General features: G+C 51.7%; 1 protein-coding gene across 1 annotated transcript in view; it reads right to left on the reverse strand.

Moving 5' to 3' along the window:
- The window catches only part of LOC105473841 (collagen type VI alpha 3 chain), a 151,243-nt gene extending 141,274 nt beyond the window's left edge, over positions 1-9,969 (reverse strand). Inside the window, exon 1 of the mRNA XM_071073645.1 lies at positions 9,895-9,969. The gene's annotated coding sequence lies outside the window, so the exon portion shown is untranslated. The remainder of the gene's footprint in view (positions 1-9,894) is intronic.
- Between the last annotated feature and the right edge of the window lie 339 nt (positions 9,970-10,308).

A 10,308-nucleotide genomic window follows, 5' to 3' on the forward strand; every position in this document is an offset into this window, starting at 1 on the left:
ACAAATGCATAAAAACATGTACCTGGCTGAGCACGGTGGCTCACGCCTGTAATCCCAGCACTTTGGGAGGCCGAGGTGGGTGGATCACAAGGCAGGAGTTCAAGACCAGCCTGACCAACATGGTGAAACCCTGTCTCTACTAAAAATACAAAAATTAGCTGGGTGTGGTGGTGCGCACCTGTAATCCCAGCTACTCAGGAGGCTGAGGCAGGAGAATCACTTGAACCTGGGAGGCGGAGGTTGAAATGAGCCCAGATGGTGCCACTGCACTCCAGCCTTGTAAACAGAGCAAGACTTTGTCTCAAAAAAAATAGATAAAATAAAAAAATAAAACAACAACCAAAAAAAAAAAAAAAAACCATGTACCCACCACCTCCATGAAGATAGAGAACATTTCCATCACCCAAAAATGACCCCTCGTGCCCTTTCTTTGTCAACCTCCCAACTCCAGCTGCAGACAACTACCTATCTAAACTGTAAATTAGGCTGGTCTCCTCTAGAGTTTCATATAAATGGAACCAGATTCTATGTACTTTTCTGTGTCTGGCTTCTTTCACTGAGGATAGTGTCTATGAGATCCACCCAAGGTGCTCTGCGAATCTTCAGTTTATGCTATTTATTGCAGCATAGTATCCCATTGCCTGAATATACCATAATTTGTTTACCTAGTCACCTATTGACAGATATTTGCATGGTTTCCATCTGTGGGCAATTATGCTATGAACATTTGTGTACAAGGCTTCATTTCTCTTACAACCCATTTTTAAACTTTTTACTTTGAGATACTTGTAGACGCACATGCAGTTGTAAGAAATAATACAGAGAGACCTTATATACCCTTTACTTGGTTTCCTCAGTGGCAACATCTTGCATAACTGTAGCACAATATCACAATCAAAAAATTGATCTTGATATGGACCATGGACCTTGTTTGGATTTCACCAGTTTTATGTGTGCTCATGGTATGTTTGTGTGTGTGTGTGTTTAGTTCTATGTAATTTTATCACATGTACATTCTTGTGACACCACCACAGTCAAGATACAGAATGGTCTGTCACAAGGATCCCTCATGCTACTCTCATAGCCACAGCTACTCCTTCTTTCCCTGTCCCTAACCCTTGGCAACTGCTAATCTGTTATTCTGCATCTCTATAAATTTTTCACTACAAGAATGCTGCATAAATGGAATCATGCAACAGATGACCTTTTGAGACTGCCTTTTTTCACTCAGTGTAACTCCCCTGAGATCATCCAACCTGTTGAATGCATCCATGGCCTTTTCCTTTCCATTGCTGAGTAGTACTTTGAAATACAGATGTACCAAAGTTTGTTCAGCCTTTCACCTACTGAAGGACATTTGAGTTGTTTCCATTGGGGGCTAGTATTAATATAAATAAAGCTTCTATGAACATTTATATACAAGTTTCTGTGTGAACACTTAGTTTTCGAATTTTTGGAATATATACCCAATAGTGCGATGGCTGGGCCATATGGTGAGGGCTTGTAAGAAACTGCCGTACTCTTTTCCAGAGGAGCTGTACCATCCTACATTTCTATCAGCAATGTATAAGTGATCCAGGTTCTCTACATCCTTGCTAACATTTGGTATTAACACTATTTTTTTATTTTAGCCATTTTTATGGGTACATAGTGATAGCTTATTGTGGTTTTAGTTTGCTTCTGCCTAATAGTTAATGGTGTTGAATATTTTTTCATGAGCTTATTTGCAAGCTGTGTATTATCTTTGGTGAAATACCTGTTCATGTCCTTAGCCTGTTTTCTAATGAAACTGTTTGGATTTTTTTAACTGTTGAATTTTAAGAGTTCTTTATATATTCCAGATACTAATCCTTTGTTGCATATGTGGTTTGCAAATATGTTCTCCCAAGGTGTGGCTTTGCTTTTCATCCTCATAACAGAGTCTTTCACAGAGCAAGACCTGTGAGTTTTGATGTCCAATATATCCACTTTTGGATTGTGCCTTTTTAATTGTGCCTGTGGTATCAAGTCAGACAACTACCTCTTCACCTAGCCCTTGGTCCAAACTATTTTCTCCTATTTTTTTTTCCCTAAAAGTTTAGTGTTTTCACGGTTTAAATGCAAGTCTGTAATCCATTTGGGGTTAATTTTATATAATGTGCAAGGCTGAAGTTGAAGTTTATATTTTTGCCCCTCACCAACACCATTTGTTTAAAAGGCAGCCTTTCCTCCATCAGATTGCCCTTATACCTTTGTTAAGTATTAGTTGGGTATATTTGTGTAGGTCTGTTTCTGGGTCTTCTATTTTATTCCATGGAACTACATGTCTATCCCTCTACCAGTACCTCACAGTTTTGATTATTGTGCCCTTAATGTCATAAACCATTCATTTTTAAGAAAACAAAATAATCTGAACTAAAATTTTAACTTATCTCCCATCCTGTTAGTCTGCTCTCACGCTGCTAGTAAAGACATACTGGAGACTGGGTACTCTATATAGGAAAGAAGTTTAATTGACTCACAGTTCAGCATGGCTGGGGAGGCCTCAGGAAACTTACAATCATGGCAGAAGGGGAAGCAAACATATCCTTCTCCACATGGCAGCAGCAAGGAAAAGTGCCGAGCGAAGGAGGAAGCCCCTTATGAAACCATCAGCTCTCCTGAGAACCAACTTACTATCACGAGAACGGGATGGGGGAAACCGCCCACATGATTCAATTATCTCCACCTGGTTCCTCCCACAACATGTGAGGATTATGGGAACTACAATTCGAGATGAGGTTTGGATGGGGACACAGCCAAACCGTATTACCAATCCTTTGAAGATCCTGTGAGAGCTCCAGTACAAGTCAGAGTCAAGAAATTCGCAACAGGTGGTCCTGAATCCAACCACTGCTAGAGAGACGACAAAGGGTGGGGCTCGACCCTTGCACAGCAGGGAAGGGAATAGAAAAAGCTCAGCAGGTTCTTGCCTTTCACAGGTCAGTGGTATCAGGGGTAGGGCTCTCATCATAAGGAGCAGGGCATCTGGCACATAGGGCAAGACATTCCAGGAGAGGCCCTGGCCAGGGGGCTGGAGCAGCCCCAGGGACACGAGGCACACGGAGGAGCTGCAACAAGCAGATGTTGTCGACACTGCATTTCTCCTACACGTCCTACAGGTGACCCAGGCTACTGAGTGGTAACACTCAGACTCTGTCTCAGGCATCTTTCCCAACTGCAGGAGCTCACCCAGCCTCAATCAATGACAGACAGGGTATAGGTGAATAAAATCCCAGTTTCTTCAACCCAGTTGGACCTCACCTCCCTGCTTCCTAGCAGGATAGAGAGAGTTCCAGCCCAGGAGAAACTGGCTTGATGACACTGATACAACCTTGATTCAGATGGAAGAAGAATGGGCCACAAGCCACAGGCACAGGTGGCCCTTGACTTCCACCTGGGTGACCTTTGCCTGGTTCTGCACTGTTGTCCCTACTGCCTTCACTGCAGGAGGCTGGACCCTTGCTACCAGCTGCTCCCCTGGCAATGCAGGCTCTTATGGGAAATGACTCCACTCAGCCAACAGCAGCTGCAGCTTTGGCTGTCCAGATAGTTGAGGAAGGGGCAATGACTTGAATACTGTTTGATTCTTGTCATAAAAATGGGTAGGGGAAAAGAGAGAAGGGAAGGGAAGGGAAGGGAAGGGAAGGGAAGGGAAGGGAGGGGAGGGGATGGGAGGAGAGGGGAGGGGAGGAAAAGAGGAGAGGAAGAAAGGTCACACTAGCAATAAGTCTCCTTAGCAATACAACTGCGACAATGATGGAAATCCTTAGAAAGGCCGGAAGGCGAGAATTTTCCACTTTGATCAATATTCAGAGGACCAAAGGAAAAGAAACAAATTAAACAACACACTCATAACACTACAAATGCTTCACTCAAGATGGTACCTTAAAGAAGACATGTAGCTACGGGATTTTATAATCTTCTCTAGGTTTCCTAGAATGAACTCCTCTTAGCAGGTAAGCTACTGTTCAGTTTCTAAACAATCTCAGATCTTTGTTTCCAACTGTGTCTGAGAGTGAGTGCAAGGTGAGTGCCTGCAGCTGAGCCTCCTCCCGGACAGAGCTCACGCACCAGGCTGCCCTATCAGGGCTCTGCACTGAGCATGGGTGCACCTGGTGGGCTAATGCCCCCGACTTGGGAAGCCCATGCAGGAGGAGGGCTCCCCAGACCAGCAAACTTCCATCCGGATTTTACACTCAGATGTTTTGGCAGAATCATTGCTGACTCCAGCATCCAGACGTCTGAAATCATTCTTCCTGAGAAATCAAGCGGAGACGTTGATTTCTTCCAAAGACCATTGGCTTGAAACCATATACCCAAAGACATGGCAAGCCGTTTAGCAAAACAATGTAAACATTAGAGCATTAAGTTATGCCACGTAAGTCTGTTCGGAAGAAATCTGTGATTATGTGCGTCTCAGACACTATGGGAAGTCAGATGGGGCCACCCGGGAGTCACTCAAGCTGAGCAAGGTAGAAACAGGGAGGTCTCAGAGCAGAGCCGGCTAGATGGACACATTCAAAACAGGGACAGTCCCCTGCTGCAAAGCCGGCATGCAGGCCTGGCCCCAATGGCTCTTGTCTTGAGTGTGTGTGTGACTCTGGGTCCCTCAGCTTGCACAGTCATCCCCAGTAACCTGCTCTGGCCAGTAGAGGGAATCAGAAGGCCGAGGGACCAAGCAGGTAGCACAAGCAGTCCCCACCCCAGCTGGCTTGGGGAGACCTGCCTTTTAAGGCCTCCTGGGTGAATGCCCCCAGGCTTAGAGGGAAGCAGCTCCTAAGAGCCCAGTGAAGCAGCTGGAGCCACAGAGGCCTGCAGGGTCATCGGCTCCTGAAACATTGGCCCTTTGGGACGATGCTTTTTCTCTCCCTTCCCGAATGAGCCCCCTGAGAAAGCACTGAATGCGGGGTCAGACCTGTCACCATTGCCCTGAAGCCAGCTCCTGAGGATGGCCTGGTATACTGCAAGGCCAAAGGAGCCACCTGAGGAATGAGAGGGAGACCTGGCACTGAGGGCTCAGCGCAGCAGAGCTAGGGCTGGAGGGATGTCCGCAGGGTGAGGTGGACGTTTGGCCAGAGGGGAGAGAAGAGAAGCAGAGGACTATTTACGGGTGCATCACAGACATGGGACTGTTTATGGGTATATTACAGGCACAGCACTGTTCAGGAGTTGATTGCAGGCACAGGACTGCTCAGGCGTGTGTTCCAGGCACAGGACTGTTTATGGGTGCATTCCAGGGACAGCACCACTCAGGGTTCATTGTAGGCACAGGACTGTTCAGGGGCCCATTCCAGACACCTGAACAGCAGACTGTTAGGACTGCTTAGAGGTGCATTTTAGGCAGGGGTGTGGGGGCCTGGGGCAGGTCTATGGTGGCAGTTAGAAGACGGTCTCGAAGGAAGGGTATTCGAGAAGGACTTGTCCCGATGCATGAAGCAGCCAAGGTGGCTCTGCCCAAGGGCCTGGTGCATCATCAAATTGGGACTCAGCCATGTCTTCCCCAGGGCCACTGCAGGGACCTCAGTTGCCTGACCTTCTAGGAGAAGCAGAGAGGCACAGAGGCCAACGTCTGCTCTCAGAGGCCTGAGCAGGAGCCGCGGCTCCACCGACATTGTCCAGTGACCTTTGTAAAGTCGCTTAACTCACATTTAGCCTCCCTTGCAGTCTTTTTTTTCTCACAGATGGGATGTTAATAACAGCGCCTGTCCCCCAGGGTTGTCGTGGGGTGCAGGGCTGCACACAGCGGAAGGGCTCAACATCAGGGAGCCGTATTAGCATCACGTGGTTGTCGCTCAGGGTGCAGAGAGGGCAGGAGATTGTTGTCGGGGCCTGGGACAGAGGCTGGGCTTCACCTGAGGCCAGGGCAGGGCCCCCCACTTGCAGGGCTTTGGGTGCTGCACCCCATCCCCTGAGGAGCCCCAGGCCTGCCCCGCTCCCCCACACCTGAAGATGGGCCTTTCTCTTAGAATTAGCAGGGAGGTCCAGGCCATCGCTTACACAACAGCGTTTGCTGAGGCAACCACATGTAGATGTGGTCCTGGGCACTGGGGCTACCGCTGGAACACCACCGGGCTGGGCACCTGGGTGTGGAAGGCAAAGGGGTCAAGCACTTCTTCCTCCTTGGAGGCTCCCCAGACTCCCTTTGCCTCCCAGATGGCCAGCCCAGAAGCCCATGTGGCCCGGGTGGTCAGATGGCCTGGGGTGTGGTAGAGTCTCACACCACTGGCTGCTACTCCTTAAGATGCACTTACAATGCCGCAAAAGCCCAGCAGCCCAGGCTACAGAGGGTTCCTGCACACTCAGAAACCCACCCGGGCAGTGTGGTGGCAGCCCCCAGCAGGACACTTGTCTGCCCCTCCCAATGCCCTACCCGCCTTCACCACCCTGTTCTATCCTGAACACCAGCCACTAGAGCCTGCACCAACTGCCCTCTTGGCACCAGCTTCCAAGTGGGCTCAGCCAAGAGGGGCCCAGCAGGAGCCTGGGGAGCAGGAAGAGAGAAGCCTGGCATTGACCCCGTCTCCCTCCCTGCCTGCAGTGGCTGCTGCTGCCTGGACCCCACAGCTCTTGGGGGACCTCTCAAGGCTCCACACTCCACATTCCAGACACCAAGCCCTCACGTGCGTCTTTCAGGCCTGAGGCGGCAACAGCTCTTACTGCAGCCCCTCCCCAGGCATGTCACCTGCCTATTTCCTAACTCTGGCCACACCTTTGTCAGAGCTCCCCGTGGCAGCAACTCTGCCACCTCTCTCCTGCCCAGATCCTGGCTGGCAAGAGAAGGACATGCAGGGGAACCACTGGAAACCAGGAGGAGAGAGCTTAGGCTTAGCCCTCAGGCCGGAGCCCTTCAGCTACCAAGTCTCGCAGCCCAGTGCCCTCGCTTCAGTGTCCTGTTGGGTGGAGCCAGGGCACCAGGCAGACCAGATGGGGCAAAACCCAGGCCATGAGGGCTGAGCGTCCAGACCTCAGACCTCAGACCCAGGTGAAGCAGCAGCACCAGGGAAGTCCTCGGATAGGAGGTGCTGGGTGAGAAGGGTTGGTGAGAAGAAGCACCTCCCAAGCTCTCTGCAGCTTCCTCACTCAATGGCTTGGGACTCAGGATACATGTTCCCACAGCCACAGCGGCCCCAAGTTGGTCAGGCTGATAGGCGGCTCCAGAAACCACACACCCCATGACATGAAGAAGCCGCAGACAGAGACACCCACAGTTTCCCAGTTTCCTTGGAAATGGCAGGCCCAGGTCCAGCTCATCTACGCCCCTACCCTCAGTTAGAAACAAAGCCTGGCAACTTTCCCTGGCCCACCCGGCCCACCTGGCCCACCCACTGACTGCCCCCAGCCTCTGCCCTGCAACTGTGGCCAGAAATGATGCCCTTCAGCTTGGCCCCAGAGTGGGGCAGGGGCCAGGCCTCCAGGGGTAGCTCAGGCCAGAAAAGGACAAGCTGGGAGCTTGGCCTTCCCAAGCAGTAGTGCTTGCTGGGGTTGGGGTTGGGGTTGGGAAGGGGGCGCAGCCCTGGCTGGAGAGCCCCAGGCGGCTGTGGGTGGGTCCCTGGAGGCCTCTGCAGGCCTGAAGTTCCTGGGGCTTGGATGGGCAATGGTCCAGGGATCTTGACCTTGTGTTTGGGGATGTGGGAAATCCCAGCACTTCCAGCTCCCCGACCCCAGGGACTCCCCTAGCAGAACTTAGGGAGCAGAAAGCCCAACGGTGCAATGCGATGCAGGCCTTCCTGCAAAGCCATTCCCCAGGGGCTGACCACGAAGCGGCCTGGGCCACCAACACGCCAGGCAGGGCATTAAGAGTGGAGAATTTTTTTTAATTTGATACTAAACACGCAAAAAGGCATTCAAGTAATTTGTGGATAAAGTCTGTTGGATGCAGGGGCCCAGCGCTGGATTCCCACAACCACTTATTTATGGCTTAGTGCGGTTTGACTTTGAATCCCACAGAAGGGCGGGGCGGAGAGCTGCCCCACGGGTGCGCAGCGTTCAGGGTAAAGGTCCTAGTGGCCACTGATTGCCGGCAGCCGCTTGCTGTAACGAGGGGCTCCCGGCAACATGACGTGGGACTGGGGGGCTCCAGTTCCAAGGAGACAGTGCCTGGGCGCGGGGCTCAGAGGCCCCGGGGTCCCCGGGAAGGGGTGGAGAGCCGGGGGCGCACATCTCGGGTCTCGGGGTCCGGGGACCGCAGACGCGGGGGCGCGCGGAACTGCGGCCGGGGCTGTAACCACCCCAGGGCCGCCCAGGCCGCGCCCAGAAAGGCTCCGAGGCGGGGCCGGGCCGCGGGGGGGCGGAGGGAAGGGCCGGGGCGGCGCGGGGAGGACGGGGCTCCGGGAAGGCGGCGCGGGGCCCTCCCGAAGCCCGGCCGGGGCCCTGAGCTCAGAAGCCTGGGAAACGGAGGCCACGCCGGGCAGGAGCCGCGCTCGGTGTCGCCGCCCCCTGCGGACGAACCGCCCCGGACCCCGGCCCGCCCTGCAGGCAGGAGCTTTGGCGGCGCGCCCGGCTGCAGCCGGCGGCCTCTGTCGCCCCCTCCCGGAGCGGAGGAGTCACGGCGGGAAACAGCCCGAAGCCGGCGGGGCCCCGAGTGGGGGTGGGCGCTGCCCGCCCGGGGACCCCCTTTCTTGGCAGAGAGGATCCTGACATTGGTCTGGAGGCCGTACGTCAGTCCTGGGGATGTCGGGATCAGCCTTGGAGGATGCCCTCGATCTTTATCTTTTCATATGGCCCCAGCCCCTGGCAAAAGGTAGTAGACCCAGGGGAAGGATGCAGGAAGCGAGGAAGGGAATTCCCTCGCCATAGGCACCATCTTAGAGGTGTTGACACACAAACACACGCGCGCACACACAAATCCTCTAAGGTAACCACAACAACAGAACCTGTGAGCCATTTGTGAATACGCCGGGCACTCGGAAGTGCTGTGGACACACTCCTACTCCACCGCTGACTCACTGTGCCTACCTCTCAGACAAGGACCCATGCCTCCCTTCAGTCCTCTCTGAAGTGGGGACCACACTGGCATCTGCCTCATTTGGTAGCTGTGAGGATGAAGTGTGGTCGAACCCGTAAACTCGCTAGAACAGCACCTGGCATTGAAAGGCTTGCAGCTGGCACCCTCCTCCTCATCTTCCTCATTCGATCAGTTAGGAATGCATTCAGCTGCAAGCTCAGGAAACGCAACTGGCAGTGGCCTAGATGTGCGGGTGTCTTTTTCTCCCATAACAAGGAGTTCAGAAGTCGCCTGTCAGCTTGGGAGCACAGCTCAACAATGTGTCAGGACACTGGGCTTTCTTTCCATCCCCCATCCTTACCATCCTATTGCTGGTCTCCTTCTGGTTGCCAGATACTTGCTGTAGCTGCAGACCTCAGACTCAAGATCCAGGCAGGAAGAAGGGGGAAAGGACAGGAGGTAAAGGGCCTCCTCCTACAAGGGTTTCCTGTTTATTCTGGAAGGGTCAGGAACCTCTTGCACTTCGTATGTCCAGAAGTGTCCATGCAGGCTATCTTCACTGCAAGGGAGGCTGGAAAATGCCTATTTTTAGGGGAAGTCCTTGCTCCTCTACCTGGAGTCAGGGTTCTGTTAGCACACAAGGGACATGGTTATTGGGTGGACAACCAACGGGACCTGCCAGTATGCTGTTGCATAGTCTATGTAACCTCCACTCTGGAGACAGAGAAATCAGTGCCCAGTAATGCTGGAAATCTTGCCCAAGGTCACACAGCTAGTGGGTGTGACATCCCAGTCTCCTGATTCTAAGTATTGATGTTCTGTATATCAGTGACTTGACATTGATGTTGAGGCATTTTTATGGCATTGGTTTTGAAGCACTGATGTTAATTTATGAAGCATATTTATAATAACTGCTTTAAAATTTTTACCAGATAATTCCACCATCTGATGCATTGAAGTATCAGCATCTATTTATTGTCTTTTCTCACTTGGGTGTTTTTTCTGATTCTTGGTATGACAGGTGGGTTTGTATTGTATCCTGGTCATTTGGTTATTATGTTCAAACATAATAAAAGATTATTACAAAACATTAAAGAATATCTCCTGTTGGAGACACTGGTTGCAGACATCTCTGATACCCAGTCCAGGCTACATGGGGGATAAAAAGAAAAGCCTAAGGAACTCACCATATTATCTTTCCTCCAGTCCTGAGGTCTCTGGCCAGTCCACCTTCTTCTACCCGACTTTCAGAGTCCTTTTATCATTGTCTGTTAAATAATTTCCATGGTATTTAGTTCTTAGAAAGGAGGAGTAGGGAAAAGTGAGTCTACCCATTTTGTTTC

This window comes from Macaca nemestrina, chromosome 11 (assembly GCF_043159975.1).
Source record: "Macaca nemestrina isolate mMacNem1 chromosome 11, mMacNem.hap1, whole genome shotgun sequence".
Classification (NCBI taxonomy): domain Eukaryota; kingdom Metazoa; phylum Chordata; class Mammalia; order Primates; family Cercopithecidae; genus Macaca; species Macaca nemestrina.